General features: G+C 45.1%; 41 pseudogenes; all 41 read right to left on the bottom strand.

Annotated features, from left to right (window-relative positions):
- Nucleotides 1–53: 53 nt before the first annotated feature.
- On the bottom strand, nt 54–172 carry LOC140086361 (5S ribosomal RNA; annotated as a pseudogene).
- A 69-nt stretch (nt 173–241) lies between these two features.
- LOC140090568 (5S ribosomal RNA) lies at nt 242–360 on the bottom strand (annotated as a pseudogene).
- Nucleotides 361–796: 436 nt separating this feature from the next.
- Nucleotides 797–915, bottom strand: LOC140078765 (5S ribosomal RNA; annotated as a pseudogene).
- Nucleotides 916–985: 70 nt separating this feature from the next.
- Nucleotides 986–1,104, bottom strand: LOC140087581 (5S ribosomal RNA; annotated as a pseudogene).
- Nucleotides 1,105–1,173: 69 nt separating this feature from the next.
- Nucleotides 1,174–1,292, bottom strand: LOC140093389 (5S ribosomal RNA; annotated as a pseudogene).
- A 70-nt stretch (nt 1,293–1,362) lies between these two features.
- Nucleotides 1,363–1,481, bottom strand: LOC140093571 (5S ribosomal RNA; annotated as a pseudogene).
- A 448-nt stretch (nt 1,482–1,929) lies between these two features.
- LOC140082432 (5S ribosomal RNA) lies at nt 1,930–2,048 on the bottom strand (annotated as a pseudogene).
- A 637-nt stretch (nt 2,049–2,685) lies between these two features.
- LOC140086360 (5S ribosomal RNA) lies at nt 2,686–2,804 on the bottom strand (annotated as a pseudogene).
- A 69-nt stretch (nt 2,805–2,873) lies between these two features.
- On the bottom strand, nt 2,874–2,992 carry LOC140090567 (5S ribosomal RNA; annotated as a pseudogene).
- A 436-nt stretch (nt 2,993–3,428) lies between these two features.
- Nucleotides 3,429–3,547, bottom strand: LOC140078763 (5S ribosomal RNA; annotated as a pseudogene).
- Nucleotides 3,548–3,617: 70 nt separating this feature from the next.
- Nucleotides 3,618–3,736, bottom strand: LOC140087569 (5S ribosomal RNA; annotated as a pseudogene).
- Nucleotides 3,737–3,805: 69 nt separating this feature from the next.
- Nucleotides 3,806–3,924, bottom strand: LOC140093388 (5S ribosomal RNA; annotated as a pseudogene).
- A 70-nt stretch (nt 3,925–3,994) lies between these two features.
- LOC140093567 (5S ribosomal RNA) lies at nt 3,995–4,113 on the bottom strand (annotated as a pseudogene).
- Nucleotides 4,114–4,561: 448 nt separating this feature from the next.
- On the bottom strand, nt 4,562–4,680 carry LOC140089966 (5S ribosomal RNA; annotated as a pseudogene).
- A 637-nt stretch (nt 4,681–5,317) lies between these two features.
- On the bottom strand, nt 5,318–5,436 carry LOC140097631 (5S ribosomal RNA; annotated as a pseudogene).
- A 69-nt stretch (nt 5,437–5,505) lies between these two features.
- Nucleotides 5,506–5,624, bottom strand: LOC140078762 (5S ribosomal RNA; annotated as a pseudogene).
- Nucleotides 5,625–5,694: 70 nt separating this feature from the next.
- LOC140082431 (5S ribosomal RNA) lies at nt 5,695–5,813 on the bottom strand (annotated as a pseudogene).
- A 259-nt stretch (nt 5,814–6,072) lies between these two features.
- Nucleotides 6,073–6,191, bottom strand: LOC140096806 (5S ribosomal RNA; annotated as a pseudogene).
- Nucleotides 6,192–6,627: 436 nt separating this feature from the next.
- On the bottom strand, nt 6,628–6,746 carry LOC140078761 (5S ribosomal RNA; annotated as a pseudogene).
- Nucleotides 6,747–6,816: 70 nt separating this feature from the next.
- On the bottom strand, nt 6,817–6,935 carry LOC140087557 (5S ribosomal RNA; annotated as a pseudogene).
- A 637-nt stretch (nt 6,936–7,572) lies between these two features.
- On the bottom strand, nt 7,573–7,691 carry LOC140082430 (5S ribosomal RNA; annotated as a pseudogene).
- Nucleotides 7,692–7,950: 259 nt separating this feature from the next.
- LOC140096805 (5S ribosomal RNA) lies at nt 7,951–8,069 on the bottom strand (annotated as a pseudogene).
- Nucleotides 8,070–8,505: 436 nt separating this feature from the next.
- Nucleotides 8,506–8,624, bottom strand: LOC140078760 (5S ribosomal RNA; annotated as a pseudogene).
- Nucleotides 8,625–8,693: 69 nt separating this feature from the next.
- Nucleotides 8,694–8,812, bottom strand: LOC140092120 (5S ribosomal RNA; annotated as a pseudogene).
- Nucleotides 8,813–9,071: 259 nt separating this feature from the next.
- LOC140082429 (5S ribosomal RNA) lies at nt 9,072–9,190 on the bottom strand (annotated as a pseudogene).
- A 258-nt stretch (nt 9,191–9,448) lies between these two features.
- Nucleotides 9,449–9,567, bottom strand: LOC140078759 (5S ribosomal RNA; annotated as a pseudogene).
- A 70-nt stretch (nt 9,568–9,637) lies between these two features.
- Nucleotides 9,638–9,756, bottom strand: LOC140082428 (5S ribosomal RNA; annotated as a pseudogene).
- Nucleotides 9,757–10,204: 448 nt separating this feature from the next.
- LOC140088721 (5S ribosomal RNA) lies at nt 10,205–10,323 on the bottom strand (annotated as a pseudogene).
- A 259-nt stretch (nt 10,324–10,582) lies between these two features.
- Nucleotides 10,583–10,701, bottom strand: LOC140078758 (5S ribosomal RNA; annotated as a pseudogene).
- Nucleotides 10,702–10,770: 69 nt separating this feature from the next.
- LOC140078756 (5S ribosomal RNA) lies at nt 10,771–10,889 on the bottom strand (annotated as a pseudogene).
- A 70-nt stretch (nt 10,890–10,959) lies between these two features.
- Nucleotides 10,960–11,078, bottom strand: LOC140082427 (5S ribosomal RNA; annotated as a pseudogene).
- A 259-nt stretch (nt 11,079–11,337) lies between these two features.
- Nucleotides 11,338–11,456, bottom strand: LOC140082426 (5S ribosomal RNA; annotated as a pseudogene).
- Nucleotides 11,457–12,093: 637 nt separating this feature from the next.
- LOC140092467 (5S ribosomal RNA) lies at nt 12,094–12,212 on the bottom strand (annotated as a pseudogene).
- A 69-nt stretch (nt 12,213–12,281) lies between these two features.
- Nucleotides 12,282–12,400, bottom strand: LOC140083671 (5S ribosomal RNA; annotated as a pseudogene).
- Nucleotides 12,401–13,025: 625 nt separating this feature from the next.
- Nucleotides 13,026–13,144, bottom strand: LOC140092117 (5S ribosomal RNA; annotated as a pseudogene).
- Nucleotides 13,145–13,592: 448 nt separating this feature from the next.
- On the bottom strand, nt 13,593–13,711 carry LOC140082425 (5S ribosomal RNA; annotated as a pseudogene).
- Nucleotides 13,712–13,969: 258 nt separating this feature from the next.
- LOC140078755 (5S ribosomal RNA) lies at nt 13,970–14,088 on the bottom strand (annotated as a pseudogene).
- Nucleotides 14,089–14,157: 69 nt separating this feature from the next.
- LOC140093387 (5S ribosomal RNA) lies at nt 14,158–14,276 on the bottom strand (annotated as a pseudogene).
- A 70-nt stretch (nt 14,277–14,346) lies between these two features.
- Nucleotides 14,347–14,465, bottom strand: LOC140093566 (5S ribosomal RNA; annotated as a pseudogene).
- Nucleotides 14,466–14,913: 448 nt separating this feature from the next.
- Nucleotides 14,914–15,032, bottom strand: LOC140091119 (5S ribosomal RNA; annotated as a pseudogene).
- Nucleotides 15,033–15,480: 448 nt separating this feature from the next.
- On the bottom strand, nt 15,481–15,599 carry LOC140088720 (5S ribosomal RNA; annotated as a pseudogene).
- Between the last annotated feature and the right edge of the window lie 223 nt (nt 15,600–15,822).

Genomic DNA, 15,822 nt, shown 5'->3' with positions numbered 1-15,822 from the left:
AACCTTCTTTTACTATCTCATAGAGAAACTAACACAATTTTCAGGTTCAAAAAGGGCAACAGAACTTGGGATTCCCAGCCAGTCTCCCATGCTGGTACTTGCCAAGCCTTAAGCTGCATTGCTGCTGCGATCTGACGAGAGCAGGCACATTCAGCTTAGAATGGCCGTTGACAGCAGTTGTTCAATTTGAACCTTCTTTTGCTATCTCATAGAGAAACTAACACATTTTCAGGTTCAAAAAGGTCAACAGAACTTGGGATTCCCAGCCAGTCTCCCATGCTGGTACTTGCCAAGCCTTAAGCTGCATTGCTGCTGCGATCTGACGAGAGCAGGCACATTCCGCTTAGAATGGCCGTTGACAGCAGCTGTTCAATTTGAACCTTCTTTTGCTATCTCATAGAGAAACTAACACAATTTTCAGGTTCAAAAAGGTCACCAGAACTTGGGATTCCAAGCCAGTCTCCCATGCTGGTACTTGCCAAGCCTTAAGCTGCGATCTGACAAGAGCACGCACATTCAGCTTAGAATGGCCGTTGACAGCAGCTGTTCAATTTGAACCTTCTTTTACTATCTCATAGAGAAACTAACACAATTTTCAGGTTCAAAAAGGGCAACGGAACTTGGGATTCCCAGCCAGTCTCCCATGCTGGTACTTGCCAAGCCTTATGCTGCATTGCTGCTGCGATCTGGCGAGAGCAGGCACATTCAGCTTAGAATGGCCGTTGACAGCAGCTGTTCAATTTGAACCTTCTTTTACTATCTCATAGAGAAACTAACACATTTTCAGGTTCAAAAAGGTCAACAGAACTTGGGATTCCCAGCCAGTCTCCCATGCTGGTACTTGCCAAGCCTTAAGCTGCATTGCTGCTGCGATCTGACGAGAGCAGGCACATTCAGCTTAGAATGGCCGTTGACAGCAGCTGTTCAATTTGAACCTTCTTTTACTATCTCATAGAGAAACTAACACAATTTTCAGGTTCAAAAAGGTCAACGGAACTTGGGATTCCCAGCCAGTCTCCCATGCTGGTACTTGCCAAGCCTTAAGCTGCATTGCTGCTGCGATCTGACGAGAGCAGGCACATTCAGCTTAGAATGGCCGTTGACAGCAGCTGTTCAATTTGAACCTTCTTTTACTATCTCATAGAGAAACTAACACATTTTCAGGTTCAAAAAGGTCAACGGAACTTGGAATTCCCAGCCAGTCTCCCATGCTGGTACTTGCCAAGCCTTAAGTTGCATTGCTGCTGCGATCTGACGAGAGCAGGCAAATTCAGCTTAGAATGGCCGTTGACAGCAGCTGTTCAATTTGAACCTTCTTTTGCTATCTCATAGAGAAACTAACACAATTTTCAGGTTCAAAACGGTCAACGGAACTTGGGATTCCCAGCCAGTCTCCCATGCTGGTACTTGCCAAGCCTTAAGCTGCATTGCTGCTGCAATCTGACGAGAGCAGGCACATTCAGCTTAGAATTGCCGTTGACAGCAGCTGTTCAATTTGAACCTTCTTTTACTATCTCATAGAGAAACTAACACAATTTTCAGGTTCAAAAAGGTCAACAGAACTTGGGATTCCCAGCCAGTCTCCCATGCTGGTACTTGCCAAGCCTTAAGCTGCATCGCTGCTGCGATCTGAAAAGAGCACACACATTCAGCTTAGAATGGCCGTTGACAGCAGTTGTTCAATTTGAACCTTCTTCTACTATCTCATAGAGAAACTAACACAATTTTCAGGTTCAAAAAGGTCACCAGAACTTGGGATTCCCAGCCAGTCTCCCATGCTGGTACTTGCCAAGCCTTAAGCTGCATCGCTGCTGCGATCTGAGAAGAGCACGCACATTCAGCTTAGAATTGCCGTTGACAGCAGCTTTTCAATTTGAACCTTCTTTTACTATCTCATACAGAAACTAACACAATTTTCAGGTTCAAAAAGGTCAACGGAACTTGGGATTCCCAGCCAGTCTCCCATGCTGGTACTTGCCAAGCCTTAAGCTGCATTGCTGCTGCGATCTGACGAGAGCAGGCACATTCAGCTTAGAATGGCCATTGACAGCAGCTGTTCAATTTGAACCTTCTTTTACTATCTCATAGAGAAACTAACACAATTTTCAGGTTCAAAAAGGTCAACAGAACTTGGGATTCCCTGCCAGTCTCCCATGCTGGTACTTGCCAAGTCTTAAGCTGCATCGCTGCTACGATCTGACAAGAGCACACAGATTCAGCTTAGAATGGCCGTTGACAGCAGTTGTTCAATTTGAACCTTCTTCTACTATCTCATAGAGAAACTAACACAATTTTCAGGTTAAAAAAAGTCACCAGAACTTGGGATTCCCAGCCAGTCTCCCATGCTGGTACTTGCCAAGCCTTAAGCTGCATCGCTGCTGCGATCTGACAAGAGCAGGCACATTCAGCTTAGAATGGCCGTTGACAGCAGCATTTCAAATTGAACCTTCTTTTACTATCTCATAGAGAAACTAAAACAATTTTCAAGTTCAAAAAGTTCAACAGAACTTGGGATTCCCAGCCAGTCTCCCATGCTTGAACTTGCCAAGCCTTAAGCTGCATCGCTGCTGCGATCTGACAAGAGCACGCACATTCAGCTTAGAATGGCCGTTGACAGCAGCTGTTCAATTTGAACCTTCTTTTACTATCTCATAGAGAAACTAACACAATTTTCAGGTTCAAAAAGGGCAACAGAACTTGGGATTCCCAGCCAGTCTCCCATGCTGGTACTTGCCAAGCCTTAAGCTGCATTGCTGCTGCGATCTGACGAGAGCAGGCACATTCAGCTTAGAATGGCCGTTGACAGCAGTTGTTCAATTTGAACCTTCTTTTGCTATCTCATAGAGAAACTAACACATTTTCAGGTTCAAAAAGGTCAACAGAACTTGGGATTCCCAGCCAGTCTCCCATGCTGGTACTTGCCAAGCCTTAAGCTGCATTGCTGCTGCGATCTGACGAGAGCAGGCACATTCCGCTTAGAATGGCCGTTGACAGCAGCTGTTCAATTTGAACCTTCTTTTGCTATCTCATAGAGAAACTAACACAATTTTCAGGTTCAAAAAGGTCACCAGAACTTGGGATTCCAAGCCAGTCTCCCATGCTGGTACTTGCCAAGCCTTAAGCTGCGATCTGACAAGAGCACGCACATTCAGCTTAGAATGGCCGTTGACAGCAGCTGTTCAATTTGAACCTTCTTTTACTATCTCATAGAGAAACTAACACAATTTTCAGGTTCAAAAAGGGCAACGGAACTTGGGATTCCCAGCCAGTCTCCCATGCTGGTACTTGCCAAGCCTTATGCTGCATTGCTGCTGCGATCTGGCGAGAGCAGGCACATTCAGCTTAGAATGGCCGTTGACAGCAGCTGTTCAATTTGAACCTTCTTTTACTATCTCATAGAGAAACTAACACATTTTCAGGTTCAAAAAGGTCAACAGAACTTGGGATTCCCAGCCAGTCTCCCATGCTGGTACTTGCCAAGCCTTAAGCTGCATTGCTGCTGCGATCTGACGAGAGCAGGCACATTCAGCTTAGAATGGCCGTTGACAGCAGCTGTTCAATTTGAACCTTCTTTTACTATCTCATAGAGAAACTAACACAATTTTCAGGTTCAAAAAGGTCAACGGAACTTGGGATTCCCAGCCAGTCTCCCATGCTGGTACTTGCCAAGCCTTAAGCTGCATTGCTGCTGCGATCTGACGAGAGCAGGCACATTCAGCTTAGAATGGCCGTTGACAGCAGCTGTTCAATTTGAACCTTCTTTTACTATCTCATAGAGAAACTAACACATTTTCAGGTTCAAAAAGGTCAACGGAACTTGGAATTCCCAGCCAGTCTCCCATGCTGGTACTTGCCAAGCCTTAAGTTGCATTGCTGCTGCGATCTGACGAGAGCAGGCAAATTCAGCTTAGAATGGCCGTTGACAGCAGCTGTTCAATTTGAACCTTCTTTTGCTATCTCATAGAGAAACTAACACAATTTTCAGGTTCAAAACGGTCAACGGAACTTGGGATTCCCAGCCAGTCTCCCATGCTGGTACTTGCCAAGCCTTAAGCTGCATTGCTGCTGCAATCTGACGAGAGCAGGCACATTCAGCTTAGAATTGCCGTTGACAGCAGCTGTTCAATTTGAACCTTCTTTTACTATCTCATAGAGAAACTAACACAATTTTCAGGTTCAAAAAGGTCAACAGAACTTGGGATTCCCAGCCAGTCTCCCATGCTGGTACTTGCCAAGCCTTAAGCTGCATCGCTGCTGCGATCTGAAAAGAGCACACACATTCAGCTTAGAATGGCCGTTGACAGCAGTTGTTCAATTTGAACCTTCTTCTACTATCTCATAGAGAAACTAACACAATTTTCAGGTTCAAAAAGGTCACCAGAACTTGGGATTCCCAGCCAGTCTCCCATGCTGGTACTTGCCAAGCCTTAAGCTGCATCGCTGCTGCGATCTGAGAAGAGCACGCACATTCAGCTTAGAATTGCCGTTGACAGCAGCTTTTCAATTTGAACCTTCTTTTACTATCTCATACAGAAACTAACACAATTTTCAGGTTCAAAAAGGTCAACGGAACTTGGGATTCCCAGCCAGTCTCCCATGCTGGTACTTGCCAAGCCTTAAGCTGCATTGCTGCTGCGATCTGACGAGAGCAGGCACATTCAGCTTAAAATGGCCATTGACAGCAGCTGTTCAATTTGAACCTTCTTTTACTATCTCATAGAGAAACTAACACAATTTTCAGGTTCAAAAAGGTCAACAGAACTTGGGATTCCCTGCCAGTCTCCCATGCTGGTACTTGCCAAGTCTTAAGCTGCATCACTGCTGCGATCTGACAAGAGCACACAGATTCAGCTTAGAATGGCCGTTGACAGCAGTTGTTCAATTTGAACCTTCTTCTACTATCTCATAGAGAAACTAACACAATTTTCAGGTTCAAAAAAGTCACCAGAACTTGGGATTCCCAGCCAGTCTCCCATGCTGGTACTTGCCAAGCCTTAAGCTGCATCGCTGCTGCGATCTGACAAGAGCAGGCACATTCAGCTTAGAATGGCCGTTGACAGCAGCATTTCAAATTGAACCTTCTTTTACTATCTCATAGAGAAACTAAAACAATTTTCAAGTTCAAAAAGTTCAACAGAACTTGGGATTCCCAGCCAGTCTCCCATGCTTGAACTTGCCAAGCCTTAAGCTGCATCGCTGCTGCGATCTGACAAGAGCACGCACATTCAGCTTAGAATGGCCGTTGACAGCAGCTGTTCAATTTGAACCTTCTTTTACTATCTCATAGAGAAACTAACACAATTTTCAGGTTCAAAAAGGGCAACAGAACTTGGGATTCCCAGCCAGTCTCTCATGCTGGTACTTGCCAAGCCTTAAGCTGCATTGCTGCTGCGATCTGACGAGAGCAGGCACATTCAGCTTAGAATGGCCGTTGACAGCAGTTGTTCAATTTGAACCTTCTTTTGCTATCTCATAGAGAAACTAACACATTTTCAGGTTCAAAAAGGTCAACAGAACTTGGGATTCCCAGCCAGTCTCCCATGCTGGTACTTGCCAAGCCTTAAGCTGCATTGCTGCTGCGATCTGACGAGAGCAGGCACATTCAGCTTAGAATGGCCGTTGACAGCAGCTGTTCAATTTGAACCTTCTTTTACTATCTCATAGAGAAACTAACACAATTTTCAGGTTCAAAAAGGTCAACGGAACTTGGGATTCCCAGCCAGTCTCCCATGCTGGTACTTGCCAAGCCTTAAGCTGCATTGCTGCTGCGATCTGACGAGAGCAGGCACATTCAGCTTAGAATGGCCATTGACAGCAGTTGTTCATTTTGAACCTTCTTCTACTTTCTCATATAGAAACTAACACAATTTTCAGGTTCAAAAAGGTCACCAGAACTTGGGATTCCAAGCCAGTCTCCCATGCTGGTACTTGCCAAGCCTTAAGCTGCATCGCTGCTGCGATCTGAAAAGAGCACGCACATTCAGCTTAGAATGGCCGTTGACAGCAGCTGTTCAATTTGAACCTTCTTTTACTATCTCATAGAGAAACTAACACAATTTTCAGGTTCAAAAAGGGCAACGGAACTTGGGATTCCCAGCCAGTCTCCCATGCTGGTACTTGCCAAGCCTTAAGCTGCATTGCTGCTGCGATCTGGCGAGAGCAGGCACATTCAGCTTAGAATGGCCATTGACAGCAGTTGTTCAATTTGAACCTTCTTCTACTATCTTATATAGAAACTAACACAATTTTCAGGTTCAAAAAGGTCACCAGAACTTGGGATTCCAAGCCAGTCTCCCATGCTGGTACTTGCCAAGCCTTAAGCTGCGATCTGACAAGAGCACGCACATTCAGCTTAGAATGGCCGTTGACAGCAGCTGTTCAATTTGAACCTTCTTTTACTATCTCATAGAGAAACTAACACAATTTTCAGGTTCAAAAAGGGCAACGGAACTTGGGATTCCCAGCCAGTCTCCCATGCTGGTACTTGCCAAGCCTTATGCTGCATTGCTGCTGCGATCTGGCGAGAGCATGCACATTCAGCTTAGAATGGCCGTTGACAGCAGCTGTTCAATTTGAACCTTCTTTTACTATCTCATAGAGAAACTAACACATTTTCAGGTTCAAAAAGGTCAACAGAACTTGGGATTCCCAGCCAGTCTCCCATGCTGGTACTTGCCAAGCCTTAAGCTGCATTGCTGCTGCGATCTGACGAGAGCAGGCACATTCAGCTTAGAATGGCCGTTGACAGCAGCTGTTCAATTTGAACCTTCTTTTACTATCTCATAGAGAAACTAACACAATTTTCAGGTTCAAAAAGGTCAACGGAACTTGGGATTCCCAGCCAGTCTCCCATGCTGGTACTTGCCAAGCCTTAAGCTGCATTGCTGCTGCGATCTGACGAGAGCAGGCACATTCAGCTTAGAATGGCCGTTGACAGCAGCTGTTCAATTTGAACCTTCTTTTACTATCTCATAGAGAAACTAACACAATTTTCAGGTTCAAAAAGGTCAACAGAACTTGGGATTCCCTGCCAGTCTCCCATGCTGGTACTTGCCAAGTCTTAAGCTGCATCACTGCTGCGATCTGACAAGAGCACACAGATTCAGCTTAGAATGGCCGTTGACAGCAGTTGTTCAATTTGAACCTTCTTCTACTATCTCATAGAGAAACTAACACAATTTTCAGGTTCAAAAAAGTCACCAGAACTTGGGATTCCCAGCCAGTCTCCCATGCTGGTACTTGCCAAGCCTTAAGCTGCATCGCTGCTGCGATCTGACAAGAGCAGGCACATTCAGCTTAGAATGGCCGTTGACAGCAGCATTTCAAATTGAACCTTCTTTTACTATCTCATAGAGAAACTAAAACAATTTTCAAGTTCAAAAAGTTCAACAGAACTTGGGATTCCCAGCCAGTCTCCCATGCTTGAACTTGCCAAGCCTTAAGCTGCATCGCTGCTGCGATCTGACAAGAGCACGCACATTCAGCTTAGAATGGCCGTTGACAGCAGCTGTTCAATTTGAACCTTCTTTTACTATCTCATAGAGAAACTAACACAATTTTCAGGTTCAAAAAGGTCAACGGAACTTGGGATTCCCAGCCAGTCTCCCATGCTGGTACTTGCCAAGCCTTAAGCTGCATTGCTGCTGCGATCTGACGAGAGCAGGCACATTCAGCTTAGAATGGCCATTGACAGCAGTTGTTCATTTTGAACCTTCTTCTACTTTCTCATATAGAAACTAACACAATTTTCAGGTTCAAAAAGGTCACCAGAACTTGGGATTCCAAGCCAGTCTCCCATGCTGGTACTTGCCAAGCCTTAAGCTGCATCGCTGCTGCGATCTGAAAAGAGCACGCACATTCAGCTTAGAATGGCCGTTGACAGCAGCTGTTCAATTTGAACCTTCTTTTACTATCTCATAGAGAAACTAACACAATTTTCAGGTTCAAAAAGGGCAACGGAACTTGGGATTCCCAGCCAGTCTCCCATGCTGGTACTTGCCAAGCCTTAAGCTGCATTGCTGCTGCGATCTGGCGAGAGCAGGCACATTCAGCTTAGAATGGCCATTGACAGCAGTTGTTCAATTTGAACCTTCTTCTACTATCTTATATAGAAACTAACACAATTTTCAGGTTCAAAAAGGTCACCAGAACTTGGGATTCCAAGCCAGTCTCCCATGCTGGTACTTGCCAAGCCTTAAGCTGCGATCTGACAAGAGCACGCACATTCAGCTTAGAATGGCCGTTGACAGCAGCTGTTCAATTTGAACCTTCTTTTACTATCTCATAGAGAAACTAACACAATTTTCAGGTTCAAAAAGGGCAACGGAACTTGGGATTCCCAGCCAGTCTCCCATGCTGGTACTTGCCAAGCCTTATGCTGCATTGCTGCTGCGATCTGGCGAGAGCATGCACATTCAGCTTAGAATGGCCGTTGACAGCAGCTGTTCAATTTGAACCTTCTTTTACTATCTCATAGAGAAACTAACACATTTTCAGGTTCAAAAAGGTCAACAGAACTTGGGATTCCCAGCCAGTCTCCCATGCTGGTACTTGCCAAGCCTTAAGCTGCATTGCTGCTGCGATCTGACGAGAGCAGGCACATTCAGCTTAGAATGGCCGTTGACAGCAGCTGTTCAATTTGAACCTTCTTTTACTATCTCATAGAGAAACTAACACATTTTCAGGTTCAAAAAGGTCAACGGAACTTGGAATTCCCAGCCAGTCTCCCATGCTGGTACTTGCCAAGCCTTAAGCTGCATTGCTGCTGCAATCTGACGAGAGCAGGCACATTCAGCTTAGAATTGCCGTTGACAGCAGCTGTTCAATTTGAACCTTCTTTTACTATCTCATAGAGAAACTAACACAATTTTCAGGTTCAAAAAGGTCAACAGAACTTGGGATTCCCAGCCAGTCTCCCATGCTGGTACTTGCCAAGCCTTAAGCTGCATCGCTGCTGCGATCTGACAAGAGCACGCACATTCAGCTTAGAATTGCCATTGACAGCAGCTTTTCAATTTGAACCTTCTATTACTATCTCATACAGAAACTAACACAATTTTCAGGTTCAAAAAGGTCAACGGAACTTGGGATTCCCAGCCAGTCTCCCATGCTGGTACTTGCCAAGCCTTAAGCTGCATTGCTGCTGCGATCTGACGAGAGCAGGCACATTCAGCTTAGAATGGCCATTGACAGCAGCTGTTCAATTTGAACCTTCTTTTGCTATCTCATAGAGAAACTAACACAATTTTCAGGTTCAAAAAGGACACCAGAACTTGGGATTCCAAGCCAATCTCCCATGCTGGTACTTGCCAAGCCTTAAGCTGCATCGCTGCTGCGATCTGACAAGAGCACGCACATTCAGCTTAGAATGGCCGTTGACAGCAGCTGTTCAATTTGAACCTTCTTTTACTATCTCATAGAGAAACTAACACATTTTCAGGTTCAAAAAGGTCAACAGAACTTGGGATTCCCAGCCAGTCTCCCATGCTGGTACTTGCCAAGCCTTAAGCTGCATTGCTGCTGCGATCTGACGAGAGCAGGCACATTCAGCTTAGAATGGCCGTTGACAGCAGCTGTTCAATTTGAACCTTCTTTTACTATCTCATACAGAAACTAACACAATTTTCAGGTTCAAAAAGGTCAACGGAACTTGGGATTCCCAGCCAGTCTCCCATGCTGGTACTTGCCAAGCCTTAAGCTGCATTGCTGCTGCGATCTGACGAGAGCAGGCACATTCAGCTTAGAATGGCCATTGACAGCAGCTGTTCAATTTGAACCTTCTTTTACTATCTCATAGAGAAACTAACACAATTTTCAGGTTCAAAAAGGTCAACAGAACTTGGGGTTCCCTGCCAGTCTCCCATGCTGGTACTTGCCAAGTCTTAAGCTGCATCGCTGCTGCGATCTGACAAGAGCACACAGATTCAGCTTAGAATGGCCGTTGACAGCAGTTGTTCAATTTGAACCTTCTTGTACTATCTCATAGAGAAACTAACACAATTTTCAGGTTCAAAAAGGTCAACAGAACTTGGGATTCCCAGCCAGTCTCCCATGCTGGTACTTGCTAAGCCTTAAGCTGCATCGCTGCTGCGATCTGACAAGAGCACGCACATTCAGCTTAGAATGGCCGTTGACAGCAGCTGTTCAATTTGAACCTTCTTTTACTATCTCATAGAGTAACTAACACAATTTTCAGGTTCAAAAAGGTCAACGGAACTTGGGATTCCCAGCCAGTCTCCCATGCTGGTACTTGCCAAGCCTTAAGCTGCATTGCTGCTGCGATCTGACAAGAGCAGGCACATTCAGCTTAGAATGGCCGTTGACAGCAGCATTTCAAATTGAACCTTCTTTTACTATCTCATAGAGAAACTAAAACAATTTTCAAGTTCAAAAAGTTCAACAGAGCTTGGGATTCCCAGCCAGTCTCCCATGCTGGAACTTGCCAAGCCTTAAGCTGCATCGCTGCTGCGATCTGACAAGAGCACGCACATTCAGCTTAGAATGGCCGTTGACAGCAGCTGTTCAATTTGAACCTTCTTTTACTATCTCATAGAGAAACTAACACAATTTTCAGGTTCAAAAAGGTCAACAGAACTTGGGATTCCCAGCCAGTCTCCCATGCTGGTACTTGCCAAGCCTTAAGCTGCATTGCTGCTGCGATCTGACGAGAGCAGGCACATTCAGCTTAGAATGGCCGTTGACAGCAGTTGTTCAATTTGAACCTTCTTTTGCTATCTCATAGAGAAACTAACACATTTTCAGGTTCAAAAAGGTCAACAGAACTTGGGATTCCCAGCCAGTCTCCCATGCTGGTACTTGCCAAGCCTTAAGCTGCATTGCTGCTGCGATCTGACGAGAGCAGGCACATTCAGCTTAGAATGGCCGTTGACAGCAGCTGTTCAATTTGAACCTTCTTTTACTATCTCATAGAGAAACTAACACAATTTTCAGGTTCAAAAAGGTCAACGGAACTTGGGATTCCCAGCCAGTCTCCCATGCTGGTACTTGCCAAGCCTTAAGCTGCATTGCTGCTGCGATCTGACGAGAGCAGGCACATTCAGCTTAGAATGGCCATTGACAGCAGTTGTTCATTTTGAACCTTCTTCTACTTTCTCATATAGAAACTAACACAATTTTCAGGTTCAAAAAGGTCACCAGAACTTGGGATTCCAAGCCAGTCTCCCATGCTGGTACTTGCCAAGCCTTAAGCTGCATCGCTGCTGCGATCTGAAAAGAGCACGCACATTCAGCTTAGAATTGCCGTTGACAGCAGCTTTTCAATTTGAACCTTCTTTTACTATCTCATACAGAAACTAACACAATTTTCAGGTTCAAAAAGGTCAACGGAACTTGGGATTCCCAGCCAGTCTCCCATGCTGGTACTTGCCAAGCCTTAAGCTGCATTGCTGCTGCGATCTGACGAGAGCAGGCACATTCAGCTTAGAATGGCCATTGACAGCAGCTGTTCAATTTGAACCTTCTTTTACTATCTCATAGAGAAACTAACACAATTTTCAGGTTCAAAAAGGTCAACAGAACTTGGGATTCCCTGCCAGTCTCCCATGCTGGTACTTGCCAAGTCTTAAGCTGCATCGCTGCTGCGATCTGACAAGAGCACACAGATTCAGCTTAGAATGGCCGTTGACAGCAGTTGTTCAATTTGAACCTTCTTCTACTATCTCATAGAGAAACTAACACAATTTTCAGGTTCAAAAAAGTCACCAGAACTTGGGATTCCCAGCCAGTCTCCCATGCTGGTACTTGCCAAGCCTTAAGCTGCATCGCTGCTGCGATCTGACAAGAGCAGGCACATTCAGCTTAGAATGGCCGTTGACAGCAGCATTTCAAATTGAACCTTCTTTTACTATCTCATAGAGAAACTAAAACAATTTTCAAGTTCAAAAAGTTCAACAGAACTTGGGATTCCCAGCCAGTCTCCCATGCTTGAACTTGCCAAGCCTTAAGCTGCATCGCTGCTGCGATCTGACAAGAGCACGCACATTCAGCTTAGAATGGCCGTTGACAGCAGCTGTTCAATTTGAACCTTCTTTTACTATCTCATAGAGAAACTAACACAATTTTCAGGTTCAAAAAGGGCAACAGAACTTGGGATTCCCAGCCAGTCTCCCATGCTGGTACTTGCCAAGCCTTAAGCTGCATTTCTGCTGCGATCTGACGAGAGCAGGCACATTCAGCTTAGAATGGCCGTTGACAGCAGTTGTTCAATTTGAACCTTCTTTTGCTATCTCATAGAGAAACTAACACATTTTCAGGTTCAAAAAGGTCAACAGAACTTGGGATTCCCAGCCAGTCTCCCATGCTGGTACTTGCCAAGCCTTAAGCTGCATTGCTGCTGCGATCTGACGAGAGCAGGCACATTCAGCTTAGAATGGCCATTGACAGCAGTTGTTCAATTTGAACCTTCTTCTACTTTCTCATATAGAAACTAACACAATTTTCAGGTTCAAAAAGGTCACCAGAACTTGGGATTCCAAGCCAGTCTCCCATGCTGGTACTTGCCAAGCCTTAAGCTGCATCGCTGCTGCGATCTGAAAAGAGCACGCACATTCAGCTTAGAATGGCCGTTGACAGCAGCTGTTCAATTTGAACCTTCTTTTACTATCTCATAGAGAAACTAACACAATTTTCAGGTTCAAAAAGGGCAACGGAACTTGGGATTCCCAGCCAGTCTCCCATGCTGGTACTTGCCAAGCCTTAAGCTGCATTGCTGCTGCAATCTGACAAGAGCAGGCACATTCAGCTTAGAATGGCCATTGACAGCAGCTGTTCAATTTGAACCTTCTTTTGCTATCTCATAGAGAAACTAACACAATTTTCAGGTTCAAAAAGGTCACCAGAACTTGGGATTCCAAGCCAGTCTCCCATGCTGGTACTTGCCAAGCCTTAAGCTGCGATCTGACAAGAGCAGGCACATTCAGCTTAGAATGGCCGTTGACAGCAGCTGTTCAATTTGAACCTTCTTTTACTATCTCATAGAGAAACTAACACATTTTCAGGTTCAAAAAGGTCAACGGAACTTGGAATTCCCAGCCAGTCTCCCATGCTGGTACTTGCCAAGCCTTAAGCTGCATTGCTGCTGCAATCTGACGAGAGCAGGCACATTCAGCTTAGAATTGCCGTTGACAGCAGCTGTTCAATTTGAACCTTCTTTTACTATCTCATAGAGAAACTAACACAATTTTCAGGTTCAAAAAGGTCAACAGAACTTGGGATTCCCAGCCAGTCTCCCATGCTGGTACTTGCCAAGCCTTAAGCTGCATCGCTGCTGCGATCTGAAAAGAGCACACACATTCAGCTTAGAATGGCCGTTGACAGCAGTTGTTCAATTTGAACCTTCTTCTACTATCTCATAGAGAAACTAACACAATTTTCAGGTTCAAAAAGGTCACCAGAACTTTGGATTCCCAGCCAGTCTCCCATGCTGGTACTTGCCAAGCCTTAAGCTGCATCGCTGCTGCGATCTGAGAAGAGCACGCACATTCAGCTTAGAATTGCCGTTGACAGCAGCTTTTCAATTTGAACCTTCTATTACTATCTCATACAGAAACTAACACAATTTTCAGGTTCAAAAAGGTCAACGGAACTTGGGATTCCCAGCCAGTCTCCCATGCTGGTACTTGCCAAGCCTTAAGCTGCATTGCTGCTGCGATCTGACGAGAGCAGGCACATTCAGCTTAGAATGGCCATTGACAGCAGCTGTTCAATTTGAACCTTCTTTTGCTATCTCATAGAGAAACTAACACAATTTTCAGGTTCAAAAAGGACACCAGAACTTGGGATTCCAAGCCAATCTCCCATGCTGGTACTTGCCAAGCCTTAAGCTGCATCGCTGCTGCGATCTGACAAGAGCACGCACATTCAGCTTAGAATGGCAATTGACAGCAGCTGTTCAATTTGAACCTTCTTTTACTATCTCATAGAGAAACTAACACATTTTCAGGTTCAAAAAGGTCAACAGAACTTGGGATTCCCAGCCAGTCTCCCATGCTGGTACTTGCCAAGCCTTAAGCTGCATTGCTGCTGCGATCTGACGAGAGCAGGCACATTCAGCTTAGAATGGCCGTTGACAGCAGCTGTTCAATTTGAACCTTCTTTTACTATCTCATAGAGAAACTAACACATTTTCAGGTTCAAAAAGGTCAACGGAACTTGGAATTCCCAGCCAGTCTCCCATGCTGGTACTTGCCAAGCCTTAAGTTGCATTGCTGCTGCGATCTGACGAGAGCAGGCAAATTCAGCTTAGAATGGCCGTTGACAGCAGCTGTTCAATTTGAACCTTCTTTTGCTATCTCATAGAGAAACTAACACAATTTTCAGGTTCAAAACGGTCAACGGAACTTGGGATTCCCAGCCAGTCTCCCATGCTGGTACTTGCCAAGCCTTAAGCTGCATTGCTGCTGCAATCTGACGAGAGCAGGCACATTCAGCTTAGAATTGCCGTTGACAGCAGCTGTTCAATTTGAACCTTCTTTTACTATCTCATAGAGAAACTAACACAATTTTCAGGTTCAAAAAGGTCAACAGAACTTGGGATTCCCAGCCAGTCTCCCATGCTGGTACTTGCCAAGCCTTAAGCTGCATCGCTGCTGCGATCTGAAAAGAGCACACACATTCAGCTTAGAATGGCCGTTGACAGCAGTTGTTCAATTTGAACCTTCTTCTACTATCTCATACAGAAACTAACACAATTTTCAGGTTCAAAAAGGTCACCAGAACTTGGGATTCCCAGCCAGTCTCCCATGCTGGTACTTGCCAAGCCTTAAGCTGCATCGCTGCTGCGATCTGAGAAGAGCACGCACATTCAGCTTAGAATTGCCGTTGACAGCAGCTTTTCAATTTGAACCTTCTTTTACTATCTCATACAGAAACTAACACAATTTTCAGGTTCAAAAAGGTCAACGGAACTTGGGATTCCCAGCCAGTCTCCCATGCTGGTACGTGCCAAGCCTTAAGCTGCATTGCTGCTGCGATCTGACGAGAGCAGGCACATTCAGCTTAGAATGGCCATTGACAGCAGCTGTTCAATTTGAACCTTCTTTTACTATCTCATAGAGAAACTAACACAATTTTCAGGTTCAAAACGGTCAACAGAACTTGGGATTCCCTGCCAGTCTCCCATGCTGGTACTTGCCAAGTCTTAAGCTGCATCGCTGCTGCGATCTGACAAGAGCACACAGATTCAGCTTAGAATGGCCGTTGACAGCAGTTGTTCAATTTGAACCTTCTTCTACTATCTCATAGAGAAACTAACACAATTTTCAGGTTCAAAAAGGTCAACAGAACTTGGGATTCCCAGCCAGTCTCCCATGCTGGTACTTGCTAAGCCTTAAGCTGCATCGCTGCTGCGATCTGACAAGAGCACGCACATTCAGCTTAGAATGGCCGTTGACAGCAGCTGTTCAATTTGAACCTTCTTTTACTATCTCATAGAGAAACTAACACAATTTTCAGGTTCAAAAAGGTCAACGGAACTTGGGATTCCCAGCCAGTCTCCCATGCTGGTACTTGCCAAGCCTTAAGCTGCATTGCTGCTGCGATCTGACAAGAGCAGGCACATTCAGCTTAGAATGGCCGTTGACAGCAGCATTTCAAATTGAACCTTCTTTTACTATCTCATAGAGAAACTAAAACAATTTTCAAGTTCAAAAAGTTCAACAGAGCTTGGGATTCCCAGCCAGTCTCCCATGCTGGAACTTGCCAAGCCTTAAGCTGCATCGCTGCTGCGATCTGACAAGAGCACGCACATTCAGCTTAGAATGGCCGTTGACAGCAGCTGTTCAATTTGAACCTTCTTTTACTATC

The sequence above is a fragment of the Engystomops pustulosus genome, chromosome 9 (assembly GCF_040894005.1).
Source record: "Engystomops pustulosus chromosome 9, aEngPut4.maternal, whole genome shotgun sequence".
NCBI classification, from domain to species: Eukaryota; Metazoa; Chordata; class Amphibia; order Anura; family Leptodactylidae; genus Engystomops; species Engystomops pustulosus.
The sequence above is the reverse complement of the archived record's forward strand: the minus strand, read 5'-3'. Positions and strand labels throughout refer to the sequence as shown.